Source organism: Paralichthys olivaceus, chromosome 5 (assembly GCF_024713975.1).
Source record: "Paralichthys olivaceus isolate ysfri-2021 chromosome 5, ASM2471397v2, whole genome shotgun sequence".
Classification (NCBI taxonomy): domain Eukaryota; kingdom Metazoa; phylum Chordata; class Actinopteri; order Pleuronectiformes; family Paralichthyidae; genus Paralichthys; species Paralichthys olivaceus.
In genome coordinates, this window is record NC_091097.1 from 24450201 (window position 1) to 24466239 (window position 16039).

General features: G+C 38.8%; 1 long non-coding RNA gene across 1 annotated transcript; it reads left to right on the forward strand.

The window, feature by feature from the left end:
* The first annotated feature begins 1847 nt into the window (after positions 1-1847).
* LOC138407657 (uncharacterized) lies at positions 1848-4904 on the forward strand. Its single transcript, XR_011240994.1, has 3 exons — positions 1848-2063; positions 4675-4748; positions 4860-4904. It is a non-coding gene; the product is annotated as an uncharacterized lncRNA (long non-coding RNA).
* The last annotated feature ends 11135 nt before the right edge of the window (positions 4905-16039 follow it).

The following is a 16039-nucleotide window of genomic DNA, read 5'->3' on the forward strand; positions in this document are numbered from 1 at the left end:
GTCGTATGAGAAACAGTCTAACAGCAAAGAAATGAACAGAGTATAGTGATACATGTTTGATTTAGACTTCATACAACAAAGTCAAAAACATTGATGTAAATGATGCTGTGTTTCTTCCCAAATAAATCAATACATAGGTGTTTACTGTTTCAGCACTGCTTAAATGATCATAGCCCCAGGTACGCATACCTGCACAACTTCACACAATCAATTCTGCCACCTATATTTGAGCCTCCCATCACTCTCCCATCTGTTTGCTAAATTAGTAGCTGGTAAGCAGCAGTCCAGCTTTAACCAAATTGATATTACAATGAATGATCACAAATAATTTCTGTGACATTAATTTAAAAGATCTCCAGTATCAGCAAATATGTTATGAATTGGTCTACATCCAAATGTGAGGCTGTCCCACACCACATGTCTTCCTTGAACTCAAAACCTTCAATAACATCCAGAGATTACATTCATTTAGTTTGTTATTTTTTTCATATTTATGTTTGTATTATGTTTCCCTCAACAAAGTACTTATGCAGGTGACAATAGGTGGAAGGTGAAGGTTGTTTCCATGAGCTCAAGAGACATAATGTGACATCATATCTTAAAATCATGCACCTGCTAGGTACTGCATACTGTATTACTGACAATCGAGGACAATGTTAAAAATCAAAGGGAAAATGGGGATATGAAGTGTTTCACATGAGGTCTACACATGCCCAAATTTAAATGCTGATATGTGTATATACTTAGATATATATACCATAGATTTATACAGAGTCAGTGACATCAGTCGTGAAAGTAGGAAATTAAAACACTAAGATACATACAGTATGCGAACATTAAGAATGTTCAGTATTCAAAATAAGTATTGGTGTAAGTATATGGACATAATATGTGGACACAAGTATAAATAGTGTTGTAAGCTGATTAATTAGCAGTCCAAAAAGTATGTACAACAGTGGGTGGGGGTGGCTGGAGGGACATGTGTCGCATGAGGAAGTCATCGCCCGCACTCCTCTCCCTCTGATTGGCTACTAATCCTAATTGGCACCAGAGCTATACAGTCAATAATCAGTGTTTAGGAATACGATATGTGATTGGTCAGAGTAAGGCTTAGGGTTACCCAATCAGAACCAGAGAAGGGGGCGGGCATTGTCATCATCGCAGGAATCCAGACACTCTTCACAACAGTGGATGCACCTGGACAGGTATGGGAGGAGCATGATGAATATTAATATTTCAGCTCTGAATAATATCTTCTATGCTTGATCTGTTTGTCAATAATGAACAACTAATAGAGCACAGTATATATTGACTGCTAACGATTCAACTTGGTGTGACTGAGATTGAGCATTGTATGTACAGTATATGTAGCTAGCAGAGGCCACGTTATGGTCACCTGAGTTCCTCTGATAACCCAGAGGTAGTTATTTTTCTTTGTAAATATGTGATTTCAGCCTCAGCTTCCATAATGTATATAATACACATTGCTACACTCCCCATTGAAACCTATTACAACATAAAATCTTGAATTTGCATTTATTCAGCTTATATCCATATATTTTCCATTAGATTAATATTGAACTATGAGCAAATACACAGGAATAAATGTATGCAACTTAAATGGTGTGGGTGTGTTGATATGAATGCCAGAGTATAGTGTGTATGTGTATCCTGAGAAATTATTGTGTGTATGTGTTTGTGTGATTATAAAGGGAAAGAGAGAAATTATATTTTACTGAAGATCATAAACTGAAACTATTTTTTTTTACTTTTAAAGACACAATAGTTAAATAATTGAGTTCTTTTGTCAGTTTGGTTGTTTATGTCTTGTCTTTTTCTTCCAGATTTACAATGCCAAGAGGATCTACATCAACAACATGCATTGGCTGCAAAGCCAAGATTGCTGTGGCCACCAAGACCTGCAAGTCTTGCAAGGCAGTGCAGCCCAGAAAGCAAAGGCTGGCAAAAAAGCTAAAGATTTTTGAAGCAAAAAAAGAGGGCTGGCTGGAAAAACAACAAAAAACAAAACCACCTCACATGTTATGGATGAGGCATCTGTTTTGGTAAGTTTTTAACGTCTGTAGTTGAAGTTCACAAAAGTAAGGCTTGTGATGTTTCTGTATGACTTTTTTTTTATTGACTGTTTCTTTTTTTAGCTTGAAAAGTTGCACACTTTGGGGCACAGGGCAATAATGTTCCATGCAAAACCAGGGAAAAAGCCTGCCACCTGGTTTACCCATGTCCTGCACCCCAAATGGCAGCTGTCTGGTCAGGCTGACTAATGTCTCGATCTGATGAAGGCCCTATTTGAGGTGCTTATACAAGGTAAGTCTGATTTGTGATAATTTGAATATATAGCTCAGTCTATTGCAAAAACTCATAAATATCACACTTTACTTTTAATAAAGCATCAATAAAATACATTTGTATGGATATATTTTATCAATATATTGCAATTAATGAATTTGCAAGTATGCGCCATAAAACGTTACTATGTTTTTGTCCAATTGAGGTTGGAGTGACCAACATCCCTCCACTCACCAAACCCCCACCATCCAACCTACCACTTCTACTTCCAACAACCCCTCCACCAGTGCTGACATGCCTCACACCATCCAACCTACCACTTCTACTTCCAACAACCCCTCCACCAGTACTGACATGCCTCCCACCATCCAACCTACCACTTCTACTTCCAACAACCCCTCCACCAGTGCTGACATGCAGCCTCCCAGTGGTATGTTGAATCAGGGTATGCTGTGGTGACATATTTAACACATCCAGGTCCAGAGTTGTGTATGATTGTTGTATTATTACTAAAGTGTTATACAAGTTAGTAATATGTAGGTCAGAGTAACTAACCTTAGAAATCTTCCTAAAGTGAAAAGGACCAAATTGTGATTGATGTTGGTGAGCTTTGTTTCCAAAATTGTCATTACAAGTGCACACATCTTGTGCTCTTGTAATGTAAATTGATATATATATATATATATATATATATATATGTATGTGTGTGTGTGAAAACTAAGTTTCACTCGTGGTCCAAAAGTCCAAAAATCCAGTTGAATAAAAAGCAGGAGAAGTCAACTTAAAAGCAGCAGAGTTTATTGTCGACAAAAAACCCTGAGAGCATTCAGTAGCGAGCCGGAGCTTCACCAGAGAAGAACTCTGCCTGACAGTAGTGTGGTGCTGTCTTATAAACCCTTTAGAGACCACACCTGTCGGCATTTCCTTGGTTTATCATTATTTCGAGGCCACACCTGTCAGTAGGTCATTGGTCTATCGTTTTATCGTGGGCACACGTGTCATCATTTCATTGGTCACTTTTCTAGCTCTGGAAATTTCCACTGGGCATGTTGGGATCTTACACTGGTTTTGCCCAGACATGTCCAGGCATGTCTATTTTACTTTTAAACAGCTTTGCTCATTCTTGACACCATTATCTTTTGTTTAATCAGCTTACTATTTTTTTAAAAATATATTACGCTTACATTTGACACCATTATCTTTTGTTTAATCAGCTTTCTATTTTTAAAAAGATATTGTTCTTAAACTTGACACCATTATGTTTCAATTCGGTCAGACTGCCTTTTTTTAAAAGATTAATATTTCTTCACACAAGTTATACAATCACCTCATACTGTTTGTTACACACAGAATATCTGATTTGATTTGTAGTTACATTCACAAACTTATTATAATCAGTAGGAAATCATGTTTCAATCATACCTTAGTTTGTAGTGCAGATTCTTAAAGGTATATAGGGACATTCAAAAGTGACATGGTTTAATGGACAAAAATTATACTACAAATGTACAAGAGTTCTTTACAAAAACATTTATTTTATTCTCAACAGACATACCTGCAAAGAAGAAAAGATAGACGAAGAACACCTGGAGGTTATTTAGCTGTCCTATATTTGCATTTCAATATCAATCCATATTAGAAAGAAAGCCTCAGATATTTGAGAATGATCTGAATATTTTTCATTTATCATCTAGAGCAGCAGAGCTCCATCTAATTGGCCAAATATATTGACAAGCAGAGCGTGAATGCATGGCACATGGTATACCATTTATTGCAGTCCAAGCAGTATTATATCGATACATATATCGTGCATGTTGATATCAGGATGATACCAAATTTTAGATGTATTGTGCAGCCCTAGTGTCTGCGCTTTAAAACCCATAACCATGATCTCAGCCTTTTCCCTATTATAAAGCTAAATAAGGTTTCCTGCCATCTAGTGGTTGATTTATTCAGAGCAGCTGACTAGTTTAGGGGTTTGAAGTAATCAGCAAATAATGAGATATAACGTTGCTGGTCATCAACATAATCATGTTATGTTTGCTGATGATAAAGCCATGGGGAATCATGTACAAGTTAAAAGTGCCCAGGAAGGAACCATGTGGGACCCCACACACTAATTGTTTTTTGTTGGAGTGGAAGTGGATTATTAATCAATTAATTGTAGCCATTGATTGACAAACCCAGTTTCTTATCATTTCCAGTAGGGTCCCATGATCTCCATGAAGCATGTGCCAAATGCATAGCTTAGGTCTAGGAGTATTAGGATGTTCCATGACAATTGATTATCAGATTGTGCAACAATGCTATAATTCATATATATGAGGTCAGATTGAGAGTAATTGTACACTTGTTTTGCTCTTTCAGAATGCAACCATTCAATTACTGGAGGAGAGAAGTATTACCCAGTGAAGAGGGTACTGAAAAGCAAAACGCTTAAGGTTAGTTTTGTTGTAATTGGAGGTCAAAAATGTCAGTTGTAATGTACAAACTGTATAGTCATCTGACTGTACGTCTGCTTTTAATGGTAAACATGTTTTACTGTTTTTCAGGGGGACGTAATGGAGTTGGTGGAGTGGGAACCCTGTTCAATGTGTATGTATGTATGTAGAATTTCTCATAATTTTATTTGATTGTCCCTAAAGTTAACAATTTTTTACTACAATATTACAAATAATAATAATATAATACATAATAATAATATGATAAATAAAATAATATATCGTTGGGTTTTTTTTTAAGTTTAAACCCAGAGTATGTAGAGATCTTCACCTGAGACTGTGACCCCCCCCCCCCTATTTTCCTTTGTTCCCCCATTTCTTTTTTCCCCCACTCACCCCAACCGGACTTTGTCTTTGTTAAGATCTTGGACTTTTGTTTCCTGAGACAACTGTTTGTTGTGATACCATGCTATATAAATAAATTGGATTTGATTTTGATTTGATCTTAATCAGACTACTACAATAATCAGGTAATTTATGCTAATCAGCTTACTGTGTGCATATTAACATATTTAAAGTGTATGGCATATATAGCTTGCTGTGTCTCATTGCCCTTCTTCCTTGTCAAGTTTTGAATAACATTAATTGCTAATAAAATAAATTATTCTCGTTTAATTGCAGTGGGAAGACGTGGCCCTTGCAGTGGGTGGAAAAACAATACACCAGAAGCTGACATGCATACACACAACACACACACACACACACACACACAAATGTACCAGAAAATGTTGAGTGTTATGTGTTAACTATAGGGTACTATTGTTCTAGAGCATCTGTTTGTTTCATTATATATATATATATAATGTTTATATATATATATAATGAAAAGCAATATATATACATATATATTAATAATATTATTTATATTTAAGCTTGTTGTTAACTTTGTATTTTTGGAATGTTGCAATTTGTTCTGTATATATTATATATTAAAAATACCTTAAAACCCCAAAGCCTTGTGTGAAATGCTGAAACCTTTAATTTTATTTTTATAATATAATTTATTTACCCTTTAGCCCTTATACATACAGTTTGTCTATCATCATCTGTTTTTGCCCAGTTATACAATTATATTTTAGTACTATTTTTACTTGCAATGTACCATCATCCTATTTGTACAGAATGTTTCACACATTTTTTAAATTCTTTACTCTTTATTTTTATTGTATAATAACAACTTTAAGTAAACATCAGATAGGGAGCTGCTGTACACTGTCATTGTGCTTGTCAACTGTGATGTAGAAATACAAATACTTAAAAGTTATTGAAAAAGAGACAAATGTAATATAAGCAAAATAATCCATGTTCATCATCATCAAATTTATCAGAAGCACAATAGGCCTATAGACTAATAAAATACATAAGAGATGACATGGGCACAGGCCATTTCAATTCCCATTTAGTTTGTCCAAGTGCTCGTGTGATCTATCATCAAATGGTAATCAAGTAACAGGAATAGCATTCACGCTCACTAAACGTCACAATGCAGGGACAATGATTCAAACAACATGCGACTACGCCGTTTCCAGGATCGCAGAGTCCGTAGCAACTCCATAGCGACGATTAAAACGTTACAGTTCTACAATTTTCTGCCGTGATCCGAAACAATATCCGCGATAACTAATAAGATACAGTCCATAAGCATGAACTGGTGGAAGATTGTGAAAGTAAAGGGCACATTTCTCACTAGAAATGTTATCAAAAGTCATTTTAATGCCCAAACTATGTTGGAAAATGACATTTTTATCTGAAAATGCAAGGAATGTCAGCCATGTTTTTGTTTTCACAGACAGGAACCTGAGAGTCACGTGACGTGCGCACAGGCCAATGCAAATCTATGGACCAACGTAGCTATTCCACGTTTTCAGATGAGACTGGGTTGTAGATTTAGGACTTGTTTAGATAAGGGGCTGCAGAAAATGCAGGATTTATAAAGATTTAATGATGATAAACTGATGTCAATTGAGGAGCTTGTAAGTAAATACAACATTGCACAGACACACTTTTTCACATTTTTGCAACTCTGAAGCTTTATTGAAGCAAACCAAAAACAATCGCCAGCTGTTCCTCCCTTGGTCGGGGACGGAAGGCAGAGGTGATTACCAGGTTTCAGACGAGGCAGGTAAGTCGGAGACAGGTAGGGTCGGCAACAGAGAGTCTGTCCGGAGGTGAGTGCTGGAAAGTCTTGCATCGAGGAGCAGAACAATCTGAGAGTGGAGCTGGTGAATATAAGCTGGGCTGATAGCAGGTGAGTAGTGTTGGCTTGATGAGAGGGTGTGGCTTGGCAGGCAGATGAAGCAGAGGCGGAGGCCATGGAAAAGTACTGAGAAGTGGGAGACTGAACTGGGACAGTCTTAGGCTTTTAAAATATAATTCATTGATTTAACTCCAGAAAAACTAAATAAATTTAATAGTAATATCCTAGATTTATGCATTAAATGTGGACAATCCAAGGGAACCTTTTTTCATTGTGTCTGGGAATGTGATAAGATAAATAAAAGTTCAGAGGTAAAAGATATAATAGAAGCTATTTTGAAATAAAAGCTTTTTTTATTAATGTTTGCTACAGGCACAATGGATGATACTATCATGCAAAAAAATATATAGACCAAGTACAGGTAAATGGCTGAAATAATTGTCTGTTAATCACCTATTCTAGGGGAAACCAGAATTGAAAAAACTATTTTTTTCCGATGTAGATCGGACTAAGGTCTTTACATGAATTTTAAAAGTCCAAACTCTGTCTTATACGATCAAAACTCAGTTCTTTGGCTGCATGTAACTCAACTGAGAGATTGTGATCATAATCGTGGATCCTGTATCGAGCTGTCTTCTGACTGTAGTGGTGGACCATGATCGAGGTGGCAGCTGATGGTGGATCTTGATGGCAGCAGTGGATCATGATGATGGATTATAATGGTGGATCCTGATTGCGGTGGCTGCTGATCGTGGACTATGATTACAACAAGACTCCTGATATACAATATGTCTACTCAGATACTCAACCATTACTGACAATAATTCCTCCTAATTCATTTATCTTCCATCATGCTAGAAACTGTTTGTTCTAACCAATGTTCTAATTACTCTTCTTTTTCTGACGTTCTCCATTACACGTTTTATCTATTGCACTTCTGTCCATCCTGGGGGAGAGATCCCTCACATGTGGCTCTCTCTGAGGTTTCTACATTCTTTTTTTTTTTTGGTAGTTGTTCCTCACTCTTGTGGAGGGTTAAGGGCAGATGACCTCACACTTTGTTAAAGCCCTATGAGACAAATGGTGATTTGTGAATATGGACTATACAAATAAAATGTGATTTGATTGATACAGTTTTGTCTTTTTGTTGTTTTGAATTTTTTTATTAAAACTGTCCTCATATGGCGGAATAAATATGGGTTCATATTTATGTTGTCAGATTCCACTATGACCTTTAAATTCTGTCTCAGTTATTCTACTGTTTGCAAGTAAAACTTCAGAGGAAAAATCATACTCTACAGTACAGACTAATTACTGAACTGTAATTTAGACCTGCAACTAATTTATTAGAAAGAGGAATTAGATATGGTATGCACCTGTTCTAAGCATATGGATGGCATTTAAGTCATTAGACGTGATTAACATTACAGTAACTGTTGTTCAACAGAAATGAAAGAAGAAAACATTGGGAGAACACGGTGTAAATTACACCATTTCGAGTCAAATTTGAATGTCGGGGCTTATGGACACTTTGATGACACCAAAGGAGCAGTATGGAGACATGTTGTGTTTTTTTTGCAACCCTGTTTACTCCTGAAACTTCAAAAATGTTTTAATGGACTCAAACACTTCACCCACCTCTTCATCGGCATGGTGGTGAGTAGATAATGAGTGAATTTTCATTTTTTGGTCAACTATCCCTTTAAGTTAGACTCACCACACCAGATTTATATCTAGATTTAATGCAGCAGATTAATGCTACAATGTAATTGATAAACATTGACCTTACTTTTCTTAATGGCCTGAGATGCTGGCCAGTTTTCTTTCCTTTTTTGTGAATGGGAGAGAAAAGGTTGGATCTGTATCGATATGCAGCCACTGGAAACAGATACATCCAAGAGTAACAACAAAATAACAACAAAACTCAAAGAAGCATTCTGTGACACTGTAACTGAGACTTCTTTATATGCGTTACAGTAGGACTGTGGGTTTTAACAAATCTTCATAGATGATTTAATTTAACTGAGATACTTCCTGAATTAAAACAAAAAAAATGCTACAATGAGACATAAAGTTGAGTTAATATGTATATATATGTCACATCTTATGACTCATGCATACGCTGACTAACACACACTGTCATTGGCATAAAGCTTTTCCTACCCCTGTAACCTTACTTATAACCCTAACACTAAAATGTCCTCCTCCTTTGGAATATCGTCAAAATGGTCCTCACAAAATAATATGGACGTAAACATATACATATACTTTTTTCAGTGTCATTTCTGTCTGCCTACCTGCAATGTTCAAATTCTTTGGGGACGAATTTCCCCTTGTCACTATATTCTTTATTCTTCCACTCATGCACAACTAATTACTTTTTGTAAACCGTCACTCAAGCTGATGAGAGGTTTGCCAGAATGTGTGTACATTATGGGGCAAGGCACATTTGTATCAATATGTATCATTGAAGCACAGTTACTGTTACTGAGTGGGACATTTTGCCAATGACAGAGACTAAGAACTTGTTTCATGTTAATGCGTTTGGGTTTGAGACACTGAGTTAAAATGGTTTCCCATCACCATATACTACCTGTGCCCGTGGTGTCACAGTGAATGCACTTACTGGTCTCAAAAGCGCCGGTCTTGGAACATTTCTGTAGCCAGCCACTGGGGGAGCGATATAAATGATTTGGCTTCACTTTTAGGAGCGTACCTTCCTCTTTGAACACAAAATATGGGATAAAAGTAGTCTGATACTTTCCAGTTATTTAAAAGAGGATTTTTCTACAGCTTGGCAATGGTTCTAAAAATGATTCGAAACCAGTGAAATCATCTCATACTTGTGTTGCGTGAGCTATAGTATATTTATTGTTTGGAAAGCCTCCCTGCAGAGTTGTGGACCACTTGTAAGCAGTTTGCTCAGCACATGAACAATGTAGTATTCTAGCTGAGAAGTAACATGATAACTGAAAAATTGGGAATAAAACATCATTCCAGTGTTGTCATGTATGCTTATGGGTGGCTGTGGTTCAGGGGTAGAGTTGGTGGTTTTATTCCTGGCTTCTCCAGTTTGCATGTCCTATATAAATGCATTGCCCCAGTCAAATGCACTATGGAGTGGGTTTTTTTAGTGACCTCTTTGCATTTGGCTGCATACCATCCCATCCCTTTCGCTTCACCAAGCTTCACTGTAGGGATCGTTTTAGCCAGCTGATGAACCCAAATAGTTAATTTCAATACAAAGTCTATGCAAAGATGTCAATGGATGCAAAGTTTGCATCATTTGCTTCACCTGCTCGAGTTCAAATCTTTTAATTTTTGACTTGTCACGAAAGCATTGAGAATGAAACTCACTGTAGACAGATCCTGGCCTCAGCTGGCACTGTAAACTGTAGTCATTCAGATACGACTCATGGAGAAGATGGTCATGTATCCCATGCTGTGTGTGTCTCTGGATGGTGTTGTGGAACCACACAAAGTAGCGCTGGCTTCCATAACATGAACAAAAGCTGGATGTGGCTGACCAGACAGACAGATGGATGAGTGGAGGACCCGTGGCACACACAGACAGGTATTGGTACAAACAGTACAGTTTTTACAAAATGTATAGAAAGAGATTGTCTGCAGCATTTCAACCACTGTAGGTAACTGAATGATCTGGTTGAAGTCGCTTTGGATAAAAGCGTCAGCTAAATGATAATGTAACATAATGCAATGTGCTCTGGTGTAGTCTGTTGGAATTATCCACATCTACACAGAGCAGCAGCCTCGTAAAGATAACTACAGGATGGATCTCAGGTGTTCATGTGAATTCGTTGGAAGCAGAAGATTAAAAGTTATCCCCAGCACGAACACATACAAAGACTGTAAGAGTTCACTACCTCATTCAGTCCCCTGTACTCACTGTGGGAGTTCTGTTAAAAGTTTCCTTTTAACAAGATGAAACTTCCAACAGAACCAGACTTAGGTTGGTCTGAGAGGAGAGAAATGGGGGTAAATGGAGAAGTGGGGGAAAGGAGGTGAGAGAAGAGAGAGAGACTGGGAATAGTCGTAAGTGTACCCGTTGTATTTAAGTAAGTGAGACTGTTTTTTTATAATGACAATAACAATTGATGCAGGTTATTAATAATAACAGCAGTAATGATGGCAGCATCAATTAATAATAGTAAGTGAAGACAGAGGGAAAGAGATGAGAGAAGGAAAAGCATAAACAGTTGTTGCAAAACTAAAACTTGCCAAATTAATGCCAATAAACAAATGGCAACATTGTCATAAATGTTATCCTGGGCATACTTTCAGAAATTAATAAATTCAAAATATTGTGTGTCTGCTGCAACTTTCATTTACTTAAAAAGTCATATCTGATGTTTTTTATCAATTTAACTTTGACTATCATATTTGTATAATTCTGTTTTACCTTTAACTTTCTGTTCTCTTAACTGACAAAGAATGTTTTTAATCATACCTTTTTGATCATACCTTTAACAACATACAAGAATATTTTTGTTCCTGTCATATTTGTTCGTTCTATGAGTTCATACAAACATGCCATGTCAGATTCAGCAATCAGTGTAAGGCAAGTGTGTAAATTACCTGCGTGAACATGATACATTGCATAAGGGTTGGAATCTAACAAAATCAACATCAGTAACATTTTCTTCTTGCACACTATTTACTTACACTATATATATCCTATGCAGGGCCTGCAGGTCCTCTTACACTCTCCAGCTGTGGGAATCTGTTCAAACTGCATCAGTGTCCATATTCTTTCTTACAGTGGCTCCCTTTTCGCCTCAATCAATCGAATCAAATAGTTGTGTAGCCCATATACGAGAATCACAATTATACTCATAGGGCTTAACAAGGTGCCACATCCTCTGCCCTTAATTCTCAACAAGAGCAAGAAAAAACTACCAGAGGAAAAAACAACAAGAATCAGAAAGAGTCTCAATCTCCCTGAGCCACGATCACAATCCTCCAGCCACCATCACGATCTGCAATCCATGATCCACCATCAAGATCCATGATCCATGATCTAAGATCACGATGTGGCCGCAGCCGGGATACTGGATTTGCAACAATGGGGCACAAGGAATCCGGGGTAGAATTCAAGACAGTAACATCTATTGATGAGACATTAATGTGATGCCTAGCAAGAGGAGGAAAGAGAAACTCCATGTGCCGTTTTCCCCTGACAATCAACCCCTAAAGCAGCATTACTAAGAGCTGGTTCAACACAAACCTGAACCATTAAGCTTTATCAAAAAGAAAGGTTTTAAAACTAACCCTGAAACTTAAAGAGGGTGTCTGATCGGAGGCATCTTTTTTCCTGGTCAGTTCACGTGCTGATCTCGGAGGTACTGCAATATCATGTCAATCCATGGAGTGGACGGAACAAGCCCCTCGACTTTCAGCGCTTCTTCTTCTAAATAACAATGACTTAACCTTGGCAACCAATGTCAAGGTGCTTTCCTGCCATCCACTGTGTGTTTCACTATCCTGCTTTTTCTTCTTCTCCATTCAGTACTGTATATATTTTTACCCTTGACATTTGATGCTTCTATGTGTGACGGTATCCACATAAAAATGGTGACAGTATTCATTTTTTAAAATCTATACAGACTCTCAAAAATCTCATGAACTGAATCTTGCCTACTGTTAGAAAATGACTTTAACGACTTATGCTGAACATGAATCTGTCAACAACCTTCCTGATTTGTAACTCTTCTCCTACTGTAGTGCTGCAGGAATCGCTACCATCTTCACTGTGTAAACTGATAAAGGATCTGAGGTTCTCATGTTCATCGAAACTTTCAAGTCTTGTATGAAACTAAAACTATAACATAGGTGGACCCAGGACATGACACAGATGTACAGGTTACAAAGTCTTTAATGATGGCAAAGGGTTCAGTAACGAGAGATCAGTCAGACCAGGCAAAGAAATCCAAATCACTGAGCTAAAATCTAAAGTCAAAATTCAAGCAGTCATAGTCTGGGAGGCTATTAAAAACAACATAATGCTGTTACACTTACAAACAACTGACAAGATGAACTGGCGAGGAGTGAGGGGAGAGTGAAGGCTTCATGCTCTGAGAGTGAGGGATCTAACAAGACTCATGTCTTGCAAGTAAAACAAAGAGCTAGAAGTGAAGAGATCTGAAATGAGAGACATGGTGAGTACAAAATAAAGCAGGAAGTGAATGAACTGAAAAATACTAAATAACAAAAAATGTACAGACATTACAAAACCACCAGCGTGTTCCTTGTAACGACAACATACCGTATGTACACAGCATAACACATTACAACCTTTGTTCTTACCTGTAAGGGGAAATAGAAAGAAATGATGTGGACACGGTGTTGCTATCGCCGTTCAGAAAGCTGGTTTCATCCGTATTAATTTTGTGTGGTTCAAATAGCAATGCCAATGTGTTAAAGTGGGAGAAATATAGTGTTCATGAAATGTATAGGTGCATAACCAAGATATGTGTGGCAAAGTTAAAGCAAAAGTGACATGTAGAAAAGAGTAAATGAGAAACGGCAGTATGGACAGTATTGTGCAATGCACCTAATATGCTGTTTGTTTAAAGGTGCAGAAGATGTATTTGGCCAAAAACGTTTCTTAAGGGGACAATACATATTTGTTTGTTGTAGTTCATTACAGGAAAAATGCATATATATGGTAAGCAAGTGTGTAGTGGGACAGTACATATGTATTAGTATATTCATAGGAGAAAGGCCATGTATTTCACATAGTGTTCACTACCAAAGGAACGGCGTGTATTTTCTATTATGCATTATTTTGGAAATGTAGTGCCAATATTTGTTGTAATGTTTGCAATGTAAGTATATTGTTCATTACACTTGGACTTGAAGCCAGCAACATCGTGTCCATATCATTTCTTTCTATTTCCCCTGACAGGAAATGGCTTCAAGTCCAAAGTGCTGCTAATAGATGAACTGTATGAATGTCTGCGTGAATGAGTGAATGGCAAACTATAAAGCGCTTTGAGTTGTCATCAAGATTAGAGAAGTGCTATATAAATACAGACCATTTATACAGACCATTGTCTGTCCTGGAAAGCTTTGTTGTATTTGTAAGAGATTATATATGTAGTTGAATTATGCCAGCCGGCCCCACCATCTGTTTTATTTTTTTCATAGACATAAAAACCTATCAATACACAAAAGAGTTAAAGTTGGTGAGGATTGAGAGTCTGTCTGGGGCATCTGAATTGGATATGAAAGTCAATCAAATTAGACACTACAATGCACTGTTGGTTGGTCCTTTATCTATAACCTGACCTTGGGTACTGCTAAGAGAGAGAAGGGAGTATCTGTGGAATTGGCTGCTTTGTAAGGGTTCTTTCTCCTGAAGAGCTGACGTCCCTCTCTAGGATAGAAAGGGGTGACAATTTGGTAGAGGGGGAAGGGGCACTGTGGTGGGCAGTTGTTTAGAGTCCCACCCCTGCTGAGCTGGTGTTGGTGATGCTCTTGGATGAGGGCTGGCCATCATAAAAGATGGTGTCAGGTCTGTCCCATTGTCTTTAAAAACGACAGTAGAACTCGTTCAGCTGGTTGGCCAGGGGCAGGTCGTTAAGGGAGTGAGAGGCTGAAGGTGTGTAGTGTGCGATCTGTCTCAGCCCTGTAATGGGAATTTTTACATTTGTGAATGTTTAATTGCATTAGCAGACATGTATGTGGAGGACTTACCAAATGGTTCACCAAATTATTTATCTGAAAGGGCAACCTTAAGGTTTACGATGGTGGCTTAAGAGACTTGAGTTTTATGGCTTCGAGAAACCATTTCTTTATGGCTTCTCATGGTATCTGTCACAGTTCATCTCTGCCTCACCACTCTGCACTTGCCTGCTTCAATCTGCCAATCGGACACACCCCTCTCATCAAGCCAACTCCACTCACCTGTGCTCTCTGCTCTGCTCTGGCTGCATTTAAGCCCCAGCTCCACTCTCACTCATTGCCAGATTGTTCTCGATGCTTGCACCAGACTCTCCAGCGTTTCTCTGCCTGATCCCCCCGTTTCGACCCTGCTTGTCTCTGACCATCCTGCCTGACCGATCTCCTGGTAATAACCTCAGCCTTCCGTCCCCGACCACGATCCTCGCCTGTCCCTTTCTGGATTCTGCCTGTCTGCTCCCTTGGCTATCCGGTGATTACCTGATTCAGCTCTGCATAGAGAGTGTCACTCTAGTCTCCTCTGTGGCATCCTGCAGTTCTGTGGCTCTGACAATAAAGTTTGTTACCAACGATACCCGCCTGTCTTTGTGCTGCTATTGGGTCCAAACCACCCTTTACAGTACAATCTGGCCCAAAGAATGGACCCAGCGCACATCCCCGATCTGCTGGCTTGCCTAGACCGGGTGGAAACCCAGCTCCAGCATCAAGAGGCGATGTTAGCCTCCACCACGGCTAACATTCAGTTAGCAGCAGCTAACCAAGAGCAAGCGCTAGCCACACTATCCGCCCAGATTCAACAACTCACCGTGACCCTCGCCCAGTCCGTCTCTCTGCCAGCTCATCCGAGTCATCCTCCTCCACCAGCAGAGGGTTGCAATCCATTTATAACGAACTGTTCAATCCTCTTTGCTCTGCAACCCCACACCTTCGCCTCCGAGGAAGCTAAGATGGTGTTCATGATAAATAACCTGACAGGTCGCGCTCAGCTGTGGGGAACAGCCGAGTGGGAACGCCACACGCCCGCTTGCTCCTCCTTCAACGCCTTCACCACCGAACTTCGCAAGGTGTTCGGTGTAGCATCCCGAGGTCCCGACGCTTCCGGGGGTCTCTTGAGTTTCAGACAGGGAGCCTGCTCGGTGACTGACTACGCCATTGACTTCCGCATCCGGGCTCGCAGGAGCGAGTGGAACCAGGCAGCTCAGGTGGACGCCTTCCTGTTTGGGCTGGCCGACTACGTCATGGACGAGCTGGTGTCCTACGACCTTCCTGCCTCTTTCGACGATATCATCGAGCTGGCTTCCCATGTGGACAGACGGATTCAAGCTAGACACCG